A 15,527-nucleotide genomic window follows, 5' to 3' on the forward strand; every position below is an offset into this window, starting at 1 on the left:
GTGTGTGTGTGTGTTTAGAGTTTGAACAGGGGAATCTCATACCTTGCTGGCTGGGCTCTCCTCACCGTCCTCCAAGTACCCCAGGGACAAACCTTGCCCCTGCCCCTTGAGACCCCCCCTCCTCGCCCCGCCCCCACAAACCAACAAAAGAACTTGGACGCTCTGGGAAAAAGCTTCCATTTTGGAAGCAGTTTCCCACCTGCAGCAGAAGTGACGACAGGACAGGTGAGTGCAGGTGAGGCTTTCCTCAGACTTCCGCAGGCTGCTTCCCGGTGGGGTGCCGGGGCATGGGGGGTGGGGTGGGCATGGTGGCTGGGACCCAGCGTGGGCCAGACTAAAGAGGGTAACTGCACAGTGTAATGCGGGATGGCTGTAAAAGCGTTTCCCCCCTTGCAGCAAAATGGAAGGACCCGAGAGCAAGTGGAGTGAGTCAGGAGGAAAGCAAAGAGGGTGATCTCACCTGTGGGTGTGATAGAAGGACATAAAACTGACGAGCTCCCGATAAATGAGGCTGGTATGGGCCAGGTGAAAAAGAAACTGGGATGCGGGCAGCACGCGGGGTCAGCAGGGGAGGGGGCCGGGCCGGGGGCAGTGGGGAGCACTGAATGGACGGAGATGGGTTGAAACAGAATTCGAACGTTTTCATGGGGTCCGGGCGGATGTTTTTGGTTGACACCTGGCGATACTCAAGGCTGACTCCTGGCTCTGCACTCAGGGATCACTCCTGGCAGGGCTTGGGGGGCCCTCTGGGGTCCTGGGGAAGAAATCCAGGTTGGCTGTCGGCGTGCAAGGCAGATGCCTCCCCACTATGCTACTGTCCTCTCACCCCTGGAAACAATTTTGAATGTGAAAGTGTATGAGGTTCATGCTAACGTCTCCACCCACAGGTGCCTTGGGGTCCTCATGCGAGTGAGAGGAATGGGGGCACACCTGCTTCTTGGGACCTTCCGCTGGGGCGGGGAGGGGGCCAGACCCCGAACTCCGAGCCCGCCAAGGGCCGGGAGCAGCTGTGCTGTGGGCTCTGGCTCCCGGGTACGACCTTTGTCCCGCCGTTGTCAGTTTATGAGGTTTATGAGGTACTTTCCCTGCCATTATCTCATCAGCTCCCACCACAGCCCTGACATGGGCCTCCCATGCCCCCCAGAGGGTAGTGGCTGGTCCAAGGTCACGGCCGAGTGGGTGCCAGGCCTGCCTCCTGCGGGGGGCGGGCACAGCCACCACCCCGCCTCCCCCCAGCAGCTGCAAGGGACGCTCAGCAGCCTGGGCAGTGGGGAGGGGGTGGGGGTCCCCTCGGGGCCTACGGAGCCCGAGTGGGCCACCCTTAGCCCTGCTCTCACCGGGTCAGAGGCCGGGACGGCCCCCCACCCTGCCAGGCCCTAGCCCCGGGGACTGCGCGGGGCGTGGCTGGGGTGGCTCGGCCACGGGGCTGGGCCGTCTGCCCTGCTGTTTCGGTCCTGCCCTGAGCTGCTGGTCACCTCTTATCTGTCTCTGTGGGATCGGCTGTGCTGGGCAGGTCAGCGAGAGGTCACCCCTCCCGAGGCTGGGTGTGCCTGCAGGGGGGCCGGGCGTGGATTCTCCCCCACCCGATTACCAGTGCCGCCCGCCCCAGGACTGCATCAAGTGCCTGTTTTTCTTTTTCCTTTTTTTTTGTTTTTTTTTGGGCCACACCCAATGGTGCTCAGGACTTACTCCTGGCTCTGTGCTCAGGGATCACTCCTGGCAGTGCTCGGGGACCATCTGGGCTGCTGGAATCCAACCCGGGTCGGCCACGTGCCAGGCAAAAACTACTATCTCTCTGTCGGCCCTGAAGTGGCTGTTTCTGTGGAACCCGGCTCCATGGTCCGCCGGCTCCCCCCTGGGGCCCAGGGCACCTCTGGGCGGGATCCTCGGGCTCGGCCGCCAGGGCGCTGGCACCCAGAGGGCCTCGATCAATATTTGTCAAACTGCCTTGTGACTACGGCCACTCCCTTCTGGCCACACCATCCCCCACACTCTCACACCCAGGCACCACCCTGCTCCCGCACCACGGGGCACCCGGGCACCCCCTTCTACCTGCACACATTCCCCCACATACAGCACACCCGGCCACCGCCCCCCCCCCCCAACACACACACGGACATATGCTGTACACACCACACCACACCCCAGCTCAGATGCAGTCATACTGCCCACAAAAATACACAACTGATATCTTCTCTGACACACAACATGGTCATACGTACCACACACAGCAGTCACCATCTCAGACATACACATCACAGCCACACACAGTCGTACTACCACACACACAACACAGCCACACACAGTCGTACTACCACACACACAACAGCCTCTCAGGTACACACCACATATACAGCTAACTGGTCACACACACTCACCTCACACACCAGGTCACCACACACGCAATAGTCATCCTGTTGGGACACAACACAGCCACACCTCAACTCAGAACACACACACACACACACACACACACACAGAGTAGTAGCTGTGTTGTGTCTTTCCTGGCCCCACTCCTCCTTTCTCCGTGCTCGGTGGGCCCGAGCCCCTTCCTGCCGGAACAGCTGGTTCCCTCTCCCAGGTTCTTCCCGGGCCTGGACACGGCGCACTGGGTAGAGCCCCAGGTTCTTTCTGGGCACCAGGAAAAAAAATTCTGAAAGGGCCCTCGCAGAGCCTTAAACCACAGGCAGGACCCTTCAGGGGAGTCCTCGCTGACCAGGTGCTCAGGCCATTTCTACAAGGCCAGTCCTGCTGCCCACGGGCCCTGCTGGCCACTGTGACCCCCCAGTGAACTTGGCCTCGACTACAAAGCCTTCTGCCGCGACTGTAAACACCGCATAGTTGCTCCCTGTTAGAAAGCAGAGCAGCGCTCAGAGATGGTGCATGTTTGGCATTTGGGAGGCCCAGCTCCATTTCCCTGAGCACTGCGCTGGGAGTCACCCCTGCGTACTCCTGGGTGTGTTTCCCTGGAAAAAGCCAAATAAGTTAAAAGTAAATCAAATAATGACAATTTTCACAGAATAACGTGGCCTGGTGGCTTCTCTTGGACACCAGATGAACTTAGCGTCCAGCCCGCTCTCCCCTGCACCCCAAACTCAGAGGCAGCACAAGCTCTGTCCTAGGGCTCCAGCTCCCTGTCACTATCACTGCTGCTTCACTATTGCCACCACAATCACCACTGTCACCATTGTCAGCACTGTCATTGTCACCATCGTCACCACCATCACCACCATCACCACTATCACCATTGGCAACACCATCACCATTGTCATCACCATCACCATTGCCACGACTGTCACCACCATCACCACTGTCACCACCATCACCACTGTCACCACTGTCATGACTGTCACCACCATCACCATTGTTACTACTGTCACTATTGTCATCACAGTCACTATTGTCACCACTGTCACCACTGTCACCACTGTCACCATTGTCGGCACTGTCACTATTGTCACCATTGACACGACCATCACCATTGTCATGACTGTCACCACCATTACCATTGACACCACCATCACCACTGTTGTGACTGTCACCATTGTCATGACTTATCACCATTATCAGCACTGTCACTATTGTCACCATCTTCACCACTATCACCACTGTCACCACCATCACCATTGTCACCACGGTTACCACCATCACTGTTGTCACCACTTCACCATTGTCATACTGTCACCACCATCGCCGTTGTCACCACCATTGCCATTGACACCACCATCACTGTTGTCACCACTGTCATCACCATCACCACCGTCACCATGGTCACCACCTCACGAAGGTTGCAGTCCCTAGTGAAAACACTTGTGCCCACTCCACCCCCCACCCCGGCTTCCAGACTGGACACTCATGTTCTTTATTTTTTTGAGGGGGTGAGGGGGGGCTTGGGCCTCACCCTGCAGTGTTGAGGGGCTATTCCTGGGGCATGCTCAGGACTGACCCCTGGCAGAGCTTGGGGGACCATGTGTGGTGCCAGGGATTCACATCGGGGTCAACCACATCTCGGCAAGTGCTGTGCCTGCTGTACTATCTCCTCAGTTCCAGGAAACCTCTTTCTTGGGGGTTAGGTTTTGGAGGGGCCATACCCAGTGTGCTCAGGGGCTATTTCTGGCTCTGGGGTCATTCCTGGTGGCACTTGGAGGAGCATTTGCAGCACTGGGGAACAAACCTGGGCCAGCCCCCTGCTTTTGGGGAGGAGAGCACACACCAGGTGGTATGTGTGCTCAGTGCTCAGTGCTCAGTGCTCACTCCTGACCCTACACTCAGGGATCACTCCTGGAGGTTCTCAGGAGGCGAGTTGGGGTGTCAAGGATCCAGCCTGGGCAAGCCATGCACAAGGCAAGTGCCCTACCCACTGTACTATCCTGCCACTCACACCTGGGCCTCTTGCAGGCAAGGCAAGTGCTCCAGCCCACTGAGTTATCGCTCCGCCCCTGAGAACTCATTTTCTTCCCCCCGCTCCCCGGGAATGATGGCAGTAGGGAAGCAGATGCTGTGTGGAGAGCCAGAGATGGGAGCCAAGCCCCCACAGCAGCTCGGACCCTGGTCTCACCTCTAAACCATCTCAGCATCCATCTTGGGGCGTGGCACCTTGTGGGCATTCATGCACCTTGGGTGCTTAGGGCACGACCTTCTGCCTGGATCTGGCTGCCCAGCCCAGAGTGCCCCCAAATGCTACTTCTGTCCTTCCAGGATCCCTCCCTGTAAGGGAGGCAGAGAAACTGCACTCAGCTATGCAATACTTCAACCCGTCTCTTCTCAAAAGCAGAGTCCCGGGCCTATAGCCATAGTACAGCGGGGAGGGAGCATCCCTTGCACACGATCGACCCAGGCTCCATCCCTGGCACTCCACAGGGTCCCCTGAGCACCACCAGAAGTAACTCCTGAGGGCAGAGCCAGGAGTGAGCCCGGAGCATGGCCAGGGGGTAGCCCTGAACCAAACCCAAACAACAGAAGCGCTGAGTCCTAACCTGGCTCCAACTCCAACTGCAGAACCATCGGCCAACGACTTCATGGAGAGGAGGAGACACAGAATAGTCACCCTTTCACACAGGAGAGACTTCACTCGGAGAGGGAAGGAGGTGTGTTCAAAGTGACAGCAGGCCCGAGCTGAACACTGACAGTTGGTGTCTGAGCAGGCACATATGGGTGCTGGGCAATGCGTATGTGAAAAGAAGCAAAGGAACTGCCGAGGGAATCCTAGAAGACCCAGGCAGGACCGTAAGACATTCCAAAGATCTGGGCCAGAGAGATAGTCCCCTCGCCCCCGCCCCCCAGCGCCCCCGCCTCCCCCCCAACACACACACACACACACACACACACACACACACACACATAATATCTTCCACCAAGTCTGCCTGGGAGAATGAGCCTCTCATTTCACAGATGACAAACCAAATTTTCTTTTCTTTTCTTTTCTTTTCTTTTCTTTTCTTTTCTTTTCTTTTTTCTTTTCTTTTCTTTTCTTTTCTTTTCTTTTTTCTTTTCCTTTCCTTTCCTTTCCTTTCCTTTCTTTTCTTTTCTTTTCTTTTCGTTTCTTTTCTTTTCTTTTCTTGTCACACCTGGCGATACACAGGAGTTACTCCTGGCTCTGCACTCAGGAATCACTCCTGGTGGGGCTCGGGGGACCATATGGGATGCTGGGAATCGAATCCGGGTCGGCCGTGTGCAAGGCAAACGCCCTACCCACTGTGCTATCTCTCCAACCTCACAAAACAAATGTTTTAGACAAGCACACAGCTTGAAGTTTTTCTGAACTAGCAAGTTTAGGCTTTGGAAATAAAAAGGTTTGGAAATGCTGGCTTCTTGACCCACTTTCTTCAACCCCGCTGCTGAAATTCTACCAGATGTGTGGTTTAAGAAGCGTTTATTGACGAACATGGCTGAGGAGGGGTGGGTGAGGCGGGAGATCCCATTAGAGCAATTTTTTTAGGGACTGCTCCATCCAGTGGCAGGACAGGGAGAGGGTTGTGAGCGGTCCATGGCTCAGGGCGGTATTCCTCTGGGACAACTGTCACCTCTCATCTTGCACTCCTCCCCCATGCCCCCATCCCATCCTGCTACGTGCAGGCCCGGGCTGGGTAGGAGAAGCAGCAATTAGCCCAGCTCAGCCGCCCGTTACTGGAACCTTCGTGTCAACTCTGGAGCTGATCCAGGAAACCACGCCCAGTGTCCTGCATGACTCAGCCTCACCTGCCTCACCTCCACACCTGCCAGTCTGAGTGCCCCAGGCTGTGACACCAGGGGAAAGTCCCAGCGTCCTTTGGTGCAGTTGCACGGAGCCCAGGGGGTCCCGAGGCATGATGGGATTTAGAGTCTTTGGTGACAAGCTTAGCTCCCTGCAGACACTGTTTCCCCAGCCAAGAGAGACAATGTTTCAGGCAGAGCAAATGCTGGATTTAGACAACTAGACTGTCCTTGGCGAATGCAGACAAGAGCCTAGCAGCCCATCCCGCTTATTATCTGAAATACAGAAATCTAAGACTAAGCAAACAGGCAAGAAACAGTATTCTTGAGCTGGTGAAGTGGGGAAGAAACTCAATTTTGACACAACTGTTGTTGGAAGGGTGAAACAGGAGGCCCGGCTGGAGAACACTTTAGCACACTATTTTAAAAAACTTAAAAAGTATGTTTTCCAGGCTGGAGCAATGGCACAGCGGCTGACCTGGGTTCGATTTCCAGCATCCCATATGGTCCCCCCCAGCACGGCCAGGGGTAATTTCTGAGTGCATGAGCCAGGAATAACCCCTGAGCATTGCCGGGTGTGTCCCAAAAACCAAAAAACAAAACAAAACATGTTTTCCTCTCTTTTGCATAGACATTTTGTGTCTGAATTTTTTTTCCAAAGAAAATAATTTGCTAGGTGCACAAAGAAGACAGATGTCCAAAGACTCAGCGTGTACAATGTGCAGGTAAATGGTGGTAATGTAAGTGTCAATCAAATGAGAACTGGTGAAATGAACAACAGTGGAGATATTTATTCAAATACTCAGCAGCCATTCAAGTGTTACCGTGGGGTTATGTTCATTGGCATGGAGCATTGTCCTTGATATATTATCAAGTGAGAAAAAAGTAAGTCTGCATTTTCTGTTTTTTTTTTTTTCGGGGGGGGGGGTCACACCCAGCAATGCTCAGGAGTTACTCCTGGCTCTACACTCAGGAATCACTCCTGGTGGTGCTCAGGGGACCATAAGGGATGCTGGAAATCGAACCCGGGTCGGCTGCGTGCAAGTCAAATGCCCTACCCGCTGTGCTATCACTCCAGCCCCAAGTCTGCATTTTCTGTGTGGAAAGTTTTCACTCTTGTAAAATATTGGTGCTTATCTCTGGCTGGCATCATGGAAAATGACTATTTTTCTGAAGAAAAAAAAATTAGACTGACTATAGGTTACTAAAAAAAAAGTTAAACTAATTTTCATTTGAAAAACAAATAAATTAAGGTCTTAGAAATCAGTTTTCAAGGGCATCTCTCTAGCCCTTGAAATATCTCTAGATTTTTTTTTTTTTGGTCACTCAGAGGCAAGAACTTATTATATATATATATTTTTTTTTTTTCAAATTTGCCGAGAAAACTTTGACTCAGGAGATTCACACTGACGTCCAACATCCAGGTTTCTCAGCACATCAAGGTGAGTTTTCCCCTTTGCTGACTTCATTGGGCCACACCGTGCATGGTGCCCTGGGTGCCTCTGGACTCGGTGTGGGCACTGCGTGGTGCCCAGGAGGAAACTGGGCGTCCCGATGAGCGTGTTCTCAGCACGTGGCCCAACTCCGCGGCCATCTGTTCTCTCCCCGGTCCCCCGCCCGCTGTATCGACTCTTCTGAAGAATCCCCGAAGCTGTTCTTCATTTCTGGGTTCGTTTACTCCCCTTCCCTTCCCTTGGTTCCTTCTACCATCGCCTGGATGTGCCATCTGGGGAACCCCTGACCGGATGTGGTGCCAGCTGGGGGTCACGGCCGTGGCCACGTGCTACTCGGCAGGGCTCTCATCTTCTGGCGGTGGTGCTGTGGTGCCTTTTACGCTTTTCTTTTTGATTTCTGGGCCACATCCAGCTGTGCTCAGGACTTACTCCCGGCTCTGTGCTCAGGGACCACTCCTGGCGGTGCTTAGGGGACCCTGTGGGGTGCCGGGGACTGGAGTGAGTTTGGCTGCTCCTTATGCCCTGGGCCATCTCGGTAGTCCTTGCTCCTCTTTTCTGCGGCAGGACTCTGGGGTGTCTCATGCACCTGGCGGAGGTGTGGCCGGAAGTCACCTGTGGTGCCAGTTTCTGCTCAGCTCATGTGAGACACCAGGGACTGAACTCTGCCTCTGGCAGGATGTGCACGCACCCCCGATGACCTCACTCCTTTGTGGACTGAGAAAAACAAAGGCAGGGAATAGACAGGATGGGGCAATGACAAGCCCTGGCCTTGGATTATAAAAGTTAACAAACAGTGGGGGCGGGGAGGGATTGAAGGTGACAAGGGGCAGTTGTGGAAGGTCAAGGTCACTTTGGTACTGAGGTGCAGAAACTTTGTTCATCAACACTTAGACCTGACTGTAATATAGTACCTAAACTACAATAACGATTTTTATAAAAAGGCGGGGGTGGTGTCGGAGCCACAGTACAGAAGAGTAGGGCTCTTGCCTTGCATGCGGCCGACCCAGGTTTGATCCCCAGCACCCCATAGGATCCCCAGAGCCCCCAGGAGTGATTCCTGAGCACAGAGCCAGGAGTAACCCTGGGCATTGCAGGTGTGAGCCCAAAACAAAAACAAAAACACAGAGCACACACACATCCTACTGCCCAGTGAAATATTCTGCATTTTCTGGAGCTCCAGAACATGACACCTCCAAACTTTACAATACTAACATCCCATTCGGAACACACCAGACTGGATGGGCATGTAATATAGAAGCCAGCTAAGCTCTGTTAACCAAAACATTAACACACAGACTCTCAGCTAGCAGCAGCAGCTTCGGAAACCCTCAGACAAGGACTTGATGTGTCCGTGGTGAGAGACAATAATTTTCACAAATTTTCTTTTCTTTTTTTAAAAACACAAATTTTCTTTCTTTTTTTCTTTTCTTTTCTTTTTTTTTTTTTTGCTTTTTGGGTCACACCCAGCAATGCACAGGGGTCACTCCTGGCTCATGCACTCAGGAATCACCCCTGGCGGTGCTTAGGGGACCATATGGGATGCTGGGATTTGAACCTGGGTCGGCCACGTGCAAGGCAAACACCCTACCTGCTGTGCTATCACTCCAGCCCCATAAAAACACAAATTTTCTTTACTAAAATATTTTCTGGTCTTGGGGGCTGGAGCAATAGCATAGCGGGTAGGGCGTTTGCCTTACACGCGGCCGACCCGGGTTCGATTCCCAGCATCCCACATGGTCCCCTGAGCACCGCCAGGAGTAATTCCTGAGTGTATGAGCCAGGAGTAACCCCTGAGCATTGCCCGGTGTGACCCAAAAAGCAATATGTATATATATATATATATTTTTTTTTTTTCTGGTCTTTCCATTAGCCATTTAGTGATAACAAGCAATATGGAATAAATTATTTGGGCCTGCTATGGGGGCAGGTTTGAGGGGTGGCTGGGACAATGGGGGACAGGGGTGGAGAGAGGGTCACAGTGGGGTGAGATTGGGGATGGAATATTGAATGCCTGTAACAAGTGTATTATGAACAACTTTGTAAGTGACAGTGTTGAAATAAAGTGGAAAGAATTAAAATAAAAATAAAGCAAAAGACACAGGCTCACTAGGTCAGGGTCCTCTCAAGACCATTTCTAGCATTCCGATTTGCCCGTAGCATTTTCTTTCTGTTGAACTCCGACCTCAGCGTGACCTATGAATCCAGTTCTCTTGATTTCTTTTTATTTTTTTGATGAGGGGACCTGGGGCTGCACACCTGGGGAGCTTGTATTCCACTCTGAGCCTCTTCGGGACCCTGACTTTCTTTCTTTTTTTTTTTTCCTGACTTTGTTTCTTTTTTTTTGCTTTTTGGGTCACACCCAGCGATGCTCAGGGGTTATTCCTGGCTTTGCACTCAGGAACTACTCCTGGCAGTGCTCAGGGGACCATATGGGATGCCGGGGATCGAACCTAGGTCGGCCGCATGCAAGGCAAACGCCCTATCCGCTGTGCTATCGCTCCGGCCCCCTGACTTTGTTTCTTGATGGTGGGTTCTGTTTTGCTTTTCTCTGGTTGTGTGTGTGTGCCTTATATATTTTTATTAAGTCTTAGACATCTGTGTAGAACAGTCAAGACTGAGACCAAAAGTATAGATGAATGGAAAAATGGACATACCGTGTGTGTATGTGTGTGTGTGTGTGTGTGAGTGTGTGTGTGACTATGTATATGTATAAGTCTGTTTATGTGTGGGTATGAGTGTGTGTGACTGTGTAAGTGGGACTATGTGTGAACCTGCAAGTATGTGTGAGTATGTGAATGTGAGAGTGTGTGTTGTGTGAGGGTGTGTTCATGAGCATGTGATTGTGTATGAGTGTGTGTGGTGTGCAGTGTGCGTATGAGAGAATGAGTGTGGTAGGTGTCAGTGTACGTGTGTGAGAGAGTGTGTGTATATGAGTCTGTATGAATATAAGAGTGTGTGTGGTGGGGCTGGAGCGATAGCACAGCGGGTAGGGCGTTTGCCTTGCACGCGGCCGACCCGGGTTCGAATCCCAGCATCCCATATGGTCCCCTGAGCACGGCCAGGGGTGATTCCTGAGTGCAGAGCCAGGAATAACCCCTGTGCATCGCCAGGTGTGACCCAAAAAGCAAAAAAAAAAAAAAAAAAAAAGAGTGTGTGTGATGTGTATGAGAGAGTATATGTGTGTGTATGGAAGAGTGTTGTGTATGTGAGAGTGTGTGTGGTATGTGTGCATGTGTGTGTATATGTGTGAATGTGAGAATGTGTGTGATATGTGTGAATGCTAGGTGTGCATGTGTGTGGTATGTGTGCATGTGTGCGTGTGCGTGTGCGTGTGTGTGTGTGTGTGTGTAGGTGCTGAGTCATCTGCTCGGTGCAGTTGGAGTCTCGCTGCTGCAGTGACCGCCTGTCATGTGCTATCGTGTCCCTCAGGCCAGGCAGGCCTCGGAGCTTATGCACGGTGCCACCGGAGGGCTCTGCGTGGTCCCCTGCCTCTCCGTACCAGGTCTCGGTAATCCGGGAGACCTGGGGCAGGGACTGGGGTGTCTTCTTGGTTCGGCCCCCTTTTTTTTTTTCTTTCAAAATTTTTAATTTTTTTTTTTTTTTGCTTTTTGGGTCACACCTGGCGATGCTCAGGGGTTACTCCTGGCTCTGCACTCAGGAATTACCCCTGGCCGTGCTCAGGGGACCATATGGGATGCTGGGATTCGAACCTGGGTCGGCCGCGTGCAAGGCAAACACCCTACCCGCTGTGCTATCTCTCCAGCCCTCAAAATTTTTAATTTTTAAATGAATCACCATGAGATACAGTTACAGACTTACAAACTTTGATTACATTTCAGTCATACAATGATCGAGCAACCCATCCCTCCACCAGTGCCCATTCTCCACCACCAATGTTCCCAGTATCCCTCCCGCCACCCGCACCCTCCCCTCCCCTCTGTGGCAGGCACATTCCCTTTTACTCTCTCTCTCCTTTCGGGTGTTGTGGTTTGCAATATAGGGAGTAAGCGGCCATCATGTTTGGTCCAAAGTCTACTCTCAGCCCGCACCTCCCACCCCGAGCAGCCCTGGAAGCATCATCCACTTAGTGGTCCCTTCTCCATCCCAGGTTCGCCCCTCTTGAGCAGGCCTGGCGGGCACCCAAGGGAGCAGTGGTCACAGAGTCTGTCCCTCCTGCCTGAGGAAACCACCTGGGGTCTAAGGCAGGCTTTGTGGGGGGGCCGTTTCCCGATGCTCCTTCACAGGAGGACATGTATAAAGAAGGCCTTTGGGGGGGTTCCCTGTGGTGCTGGGAGCTGAACCCAGAACCCAGAACCCTGTCATGGCAGACACGCTCTTTCTCTGGCCCGAGCCGGCATTTCAACCCTTGACCCTGGGCCCGTGGAGCTGGAGAGAGCTTTGGGGATGGGGTGGGGGGATTCCGCCCGGAGAAGTACAGGGTTGGGAAAGCTTATTGAGGACACAGGGCGCCTCCACGGAGGAGCAGCAGCTCTGGCTCCTGAGCGGAAACTCCTTCCGGAGCTTTATCTGGCCTCTCCCCTGCCCCGGGTGTGAGGGCCAGTGTGGGGACTCCCCGGGCGGCTTGGCTGTTGCAAACTCACCGAGCGGCTTCTCCCTTCCTCAGACTCCCTCCGCCCACAGCGTCCTGTGGGGACAGACTCAGCCCAGCCCCACAGGTCGTGCTCGTCTCTCCTGGCCGTCCCATGCAGATTCCCTGCATCCAGGTCTGGGGGAGACATGGGGGATTATCCTGCAGGGGCACTTTGTACCCAAGCCACCTCTTCCTGGGGGACTTCTAGGATCTACCCCTCATCCCCGGGCCTCTGTCTGCCCGGAGCCAGCGGCCACCCCACAGTGGGACACTCCGAAATGTCTCCAGACACCCAAATGACCTCTGGAGGGCAAAGCTCTGCACCCCGAGAATTGCTCGACTAACAGCACCTGGGTGCAGGGCAGTTCAGGCCCCTGTGAGGGGCAGCTGAGGGGCACGGGAGAGGCTCTGACCTTGCCTACGGCTGATCCCCACTCCCCCACAGTCCCCCACGCCCCTCCCCAACTGAAGGATGGAAAACTTTATAATTATTATTATTTTTTTTCTTTTTGGGTCACACCCGGCGATGCACAGGGGTTACTCCTAGCTCTGCACTCAGGAATTACTCCTGGCGGTGCTCAGGGGACCCTATGGGATGCTGGGAATCGAACCTGGGTCACGTGCAAGGTAAACACCCTACCCGCTGTGCTATTGCTCCAGCCCCAAGGATGGAAAGCTTTAATCTTTGCCTCCCAAAGGGGTTTTAGCATAGGTGGGGGGAACACAGAGTTTACAGCCCTTCCCCGAAACAGACGATGGTTTTCCCTTCTCTTCCCTTCACCTCCCTCCCTCATCCTTCTCCTTCCTCAAACGTTTCATCTGCAGGCAGGGTCTGGGGGTGCCCCTGCCCCCGGAGGGTGTCTCCTGGTGGTCTCCTGATGCCCCAGACTGTCTCCTGGGCCCTGTGGAGGTGTGTGAGAAGGGCTCCCCCAGATCGTGGCACTCCTGTGTGTGTTGCGGGGAGCCCTCCCCACCCTCCCCGCCCCGCAGTGGCTGCCTGAGGAAACATTCCTTCCTACACTCCTTCCTGGGTGCCTTGGGCTGGCCTGCTTCTAGCCTTGGGGTAAGAGCGGCCGGACATTTGGGATGGAGTTTGCCTTGCCTTAGCGTAGCCAGGTTTGATTCCCAGGTTTCCATATGGTCCCCTGAGCACCTGAGTGCAGAGCCAGGAGTCAGCCCTGAGCATCATCAGGTGTGGCCGAAAAGCCAAAAAAATAAAACCCCAAACCGGGTTGCTTCTGTCTGGGATCCAGCTGCTCTGGTGCCGCTGTGGCTGCCCCAGCCCAGGGGAAGACTGCTCGGGGCTGATGGGCAGGATGAGGCGGGATTAGCAGCTGGTCTGACCTGGATTTCAGGGTAGGGGCCACCCACTATCCAGTTTTTTCCTTTCTGAGGGTTTTCGCCTTCCTGGCTTCCTTTGGGCTGGTCCCCGCTTGCAGGCTCATAGCTGTCCTCTGGGGCTTCTCAGTTCCTCTGGGGTTGGGGGGGGGGGGCTTGAAACCTTTTAGAGAAGCTTTTAAAAAACTTGTTTGTCTTGGAATACACCTGGTGACAGTCAGGGGTGCACCTGGCTCTGTGCTCAGAAATCACTCCTAGCAGTGCTCTGGGGAACATATGGGATGCCGGGGATTGAACCTGGGTTGGCTGCATGCAAGGCAAGTGCCCTCCCTGCTGGCCCCTCTTGGAGGGTTTTAAGAAAAATAAAAACCCTTTCTCTTTCTCAGGGATTGCTCCTCCAGACTCACTCTGTTGTTGTTGTTATTGTTGTTGTTGTTGTTGTTGTTTTGGGGCCACACTCGATGACGCTCAGGGATTACTCCTGGCTCTTCACTCAGGAATCACTCTTGGAGTGCTCAGGGGACCATATGGGACTCCGGGGATCAAAACGGGTCAGTGGCGCTCAAGGCAAGTGCCCTACCTGTTGTACTCGGGCCAGACCACTTCCTTGTGTGTGCAAGGCCCATCTTGTGTGCAGCATTTCTGAAAAGCACCAGGGGCAAGTTTAAAAATAAGTCATTTTGGGGGCTGGAGTGAGCACAGCGGGTAGGGCGTTTGCCTTGCACGCGGCCAACCCGAGTTCGATTCCCAGCATCCCATATGGTCCCCTGAGCACCGCCAGGAGTAATTGCTGAGTGCAGAGCCAGGAGTAACCCCTGTGCATCGCCGGGTGTGACCCAAAAAGCAAAAAAAAAAAAAAGAATTCATTTTGGGGGCTGAAGAGACAGCACTGAGGGCAGGTGCTTGCTTTGCATGTGGCTGACTAGGGTTCGATCCCTGGCACTGGATAGGGTGCCCTGATCCCTGCCAGGAGTGATTCCTGAGTGCAGAGCCAGGAGTCAGCCCTGAGCACCACCAGGTTGGCTCAACACCAACCCCAGCCCCGTTTCCCCCCGACCCCCCCAACCCATAGCTCCCAAAGAAAAATAAGTCACTTTAGGGAGAAATCACACAGGGGTTAAGGTGCTTGCCTGGTGTCAGTTCCATGCAGGGTCAAGTTCATCTCGGGAGTGCTCTGTGCCCTGACGGCAGGAGCACTGTCTGGGGAGCAGGAGTGTCCTGTCTGATGCCACGAGCTGCAGACATGGGTCTGGGCTGCAGAACCCTCCACGGGAGAGTGTGGGTGGGAAAATGAAGGCCTGAACACAGCTGGCCGCTCGCTATGAGAAGTGTTTGGTGCTTATTTAGAAGCTTGGCGCTGCTTCTGGGACCAGAAATGGGCCTGAGGAACATGATTCTTGTACCTATCAATTAGCCGATGGCCATTTCTCTTAAGGTCACAGTTTGTAAGAGCCTATCAGTCCTGTTAAGTGAGGATTTACTGTATAGCTTGCATGTAACTTGTTTTTCTGTGTATATGTGTGTGTGTGTGTGTGTGTGTGAGCGAGAGACAGAGAGACAGAGACAAAGAAAGGACAGAGACATTTAGTAACACAGAGACTCTCCATAAGGAGCCCCATTTCTGGACTATGAAGTGGACGAGGAGACTTTTTATAAGAGAATCTATCATCTTATTAATCTATTTTTCCCTATAAGACATTACTTTTTTCAGGGGGAGGGGTGCACACCCGACAATGTTCAAGAGTTCCTCCTGGCTCTGTGCTCGAGGATCACTCCTGGCAGTGCTCAGGGGACCCTGTGGGATGCTGGGGATCAAACTCAAGTCAGCCGTGTGCCAGGCAGATGCCCTCCCTGCTGTGCCATCTCTCCGGGCCCCAAGGTATGACTTTTCGGATGCTTTTAGCATGGTCGTAAAGCACAGGCTCTCGTCAACCTCACAATAATCACATGAA

Source organism: Sorex araneus, chromosome 7, assembly GCF_027595985.1.
Source record: "Sorex araneus isolate mSorAra2 chromosome 7, mSorAra2.pri, whole genome shotgun sequence".
NCBI lineage: Eukaryota > Metazoa > Chordata > Mammalia > Eulipotyphla > Soricidae > Sorex > Sorex araneus.